The following is a 3,271-nucleotide window of genomic DNA, read 5'->3' on the forward strand; positions in this document are numbered from 1 at the left end:
TCGCTGTAGAACTGCGGAAACATTCTCACCAACACTTACCTTTTCATTACCTGTTAGTTTTCATTTGTTGGTGCAAAGTTCTTTGAGGAACTTGGCATACCGCAGAATTTGTCTAATGGCATCTAACAGTGGTAAGTTGATCTCAACATTCCTGAATGTTTCGAGGATCTCCTTGTCTTCCTTACTTTTTCGACACTGATTTAATCGTCCTGGGAATGGAGGTTGGATTTTAGGCAGTGGGGGTTTCGCTCGGATCTGTTCGTCGTTCTTGGAGTTTCCTGGGTGATTTCTTGACCAAGATTCTTGCCAGGAACTGGTTCCAGGATTTTTTCGCTTTGTAACGTTACTGTATTCGCATTCTGCCTCAGGTTTGGTTCTGTTTGTGATGGCAGTTTCCCTTGAGAGTTTAATTTCTCAATTGATGTGGTCAACTCTTTTATGGATGCTTCAGTTTTCTACTGAAAACCCTTCATTTCTCCTTGGAAATTGAGAGTTTGCTGTTGAAAATCAAGGACATTAGTTGCTAATTTATTGACCAAAGTTTCTAAAGAATTACCTAAATCTTGCGACTGTTGTGGGGCTCGATTTTGGTATGGCTGGTTATATCGTGGATTAGCCCCATAACTAAAATTAGGGTGGTCCCTCCATCCTGGGTTGTAGGTATTGGCGTAAGGGTCGTATAGTCTTTGTGGTGGCCCAGGAAAATTTCCCACAGCATCTAAATGGGCCATATAATCTTCACACAGACTAGGGCATGCATCAGTCGTATGTTCAGGTGTAGCACATATTCCACATACTCGGGCTGGTTTCGATTTTTCTGTAACAAGGGAATTCACAATATTAGTAAGTCTATCAAGTCTATCTTCAATGGTAGAATTACTTAGCTAGTGAACCATTCTAGGGGGTTCAGGATTGGCTCGAAATTGCTAGGAATTCGCAGCCATTGTGGAGATTAAGTCTCTTGCTTGTTGTGGAGTCATGTTGACTAACGCTCCTCCACTTGTGGCATCTACCATATTCATCTCCATGGGTTTCAAGCCTTTATAAAAGTACTGGAGCAAAGACTATTCCGTTATACCGTGTTGTGGGCAACTTGCACACAACTTCTTAAATCGCTCCCAATAGTCGTATAGAGTCTCTGTGTCTTTTTTCCTTATACCCACGATTTCTCTTCTTAACTCAGCCGCTCGTGATGCAGGGAAAAACCTGTTAAGGAATAAACGAGATAGATCAGCCCAAGTTGTAATGGATCCAGGAGGTAAATAAAATAACCATTCCCTGGCTGAATCTGCTAGGGAAAAAAGGAAAGTGCGCAATTTAATTTGATCCTTAGTTACCCCCTGAGGTTTCATACTCAAACAAACCATATGGAATTCTTTTAAATGCTTGTGGGGGTTTTCATTTTGTAATCCACAAAAAGTTGGCAGTAGCTGAATCAAGCCTAACTTTAATTCAAAATCAGTATCCATAGTAGGATACGCGATGCATAGTGGCGGTTGTTCTGTCAGCACTTCAGCCAGTTGCCGAATTGTCTGAGCCATAAGTTGAGGTGTTAAATTAGGGTTTTCGTCAACCCTAGTGTTCAGCACTTCTTCAGGGGAATCGACTTCTTCTTCTTTCTAACGTTTGAGTAGGGTTTTCGTTAACCCTAGACTCTACTTCGTCGTCGATTCTAATTTCTGGCGGTGGATTGCTTTGAGTTCCAACCACCACTAACTGCTTTTTCCTTAGTTTTGTTTCCTTTCGCTTTGAGTTCCAACCACCACTGACTGCTTTTTCCTTAGTTTTGTTTCCTTTCGATTAGCTTTGCAGATCTTTTCGATTTCGAAGTCGAACGCAAGAGTACCGGAGTAGATCGGTCATAGAAAACAAAGAAAAACAAGATTAGTATGTTGCCGATCCCCGGCAACGGCGCCAAAATTTGATGCGGTCGTTGAGAGCACCAAAAATATCCTATTCCCTATAAAATAATGAAAAAGAAATAGTAAAGTGGAAGTAGGGTCGAATCCTCAGGGACCGGATTATACGAATGCTTGTCTCTCGAAATCCTGGGCAGAATCGTGTCCAAGAAAACCTGCGTTCCTGGGAAAAAAATAAAAAAACAGAATTTAAGAATTGATTTTGGAAACGAAAATAAAATAAAAACAGAATTTAAAGTTTACTGAAATTATGATTACGAAAATAATAAAAATAATAAAGAGAGTTTTAAGAGAAAGAAATTCTTATGGGAAAGTTCCAGCCTCCGGTTGTCTCATTCCGCCTTGGGCTCAATCCTTGGCTTTTGGATGATCCTTCTCGACTCAAGTAAGCCAGTTATAGTGGAAGATGACGCCTACGACCACCAGCTCCAAAGATTAGATTTATGATTTTTAGGGAACCTAACTCTAGCCAGTAATCTATGCTAGATCAACGCTTCTCAATGGCGAATCCCACGCCATTTTGTCTCTTTGGCTCGCCCACCTCTGACGCAGTAAGTTAACGAACCGATTATGCAGTCCTTCCAAAACATACAAAGCGGCCGCCTTTGCATATGCTGAAAAGCTTACTTCTTAAGGGCCATGGACGGAAGCGTCAGCCCGTAGTGCGGAGAAACGATGAATACTTGGCAAGAAGGCTAAGTACGGATTCTAGGCCTCAAGAACCCTTTTTGAGGAAATATTGACAACTTTTGGCTAGAAGGGTTTTTTAGTGGCTCATGATAATGGATGGAAAGCAAATAAATAAAAATATGGAAAAAGAAATTTTATTGAAAAGAAATATGAAAGAACAAAAGACTTTTGGGGGAGAGTGTTTACAGAAAAAGATGCCCCCAAATAGAGTCACTTCACCCCCTATTTATAGTGCTAGGGAGATAGTCTAATTGAACTTAAATTCTAAAAAGATAAATATATTTAATTAAAGAAAAACAAAGATAATTAAAATAAAATCCTAAATTTGAATAATTCTAATAATTATCTTAATATTAATTATCCTAATAGAATAAAATAAAATAGAGTCTTCCAAAATAAAATCTCTTCTATTTGCTTTTAAGTCCTTGTGCCTTCCATGTTCGCACTTTTGGCACCATATTTGTCCCACGTTGCATATTGGCCCATTTAATCTCCAAATTGACGCTTTTTCCCTTGAATTTACTTTTCGCCTCCAATTTAGTCCCTAAAAGATAAAAAGACAGAAATAGCTCAAATTAGTAGGCTCAAGCTCAAAATAAACACATGATTAATATATAAAAACACGTCATTTTAGAGTATTATCATCTTATGAATATATAATA

This window comes from Gossypium arboreum, chromosome 9, assembly GCF_025698485.1.
Source record: "Gossypium arboreum isolate Shixiya-1 chromosome 9, ASM2569848v2, whole genome shotgun sequence".
Lineage (NCBI taxonomy): Eukaryota > Viridiplantae > Streptophyta > Magnoliopsida > Malvales > Malvaceae > Gossypium > Gossypium arboreum.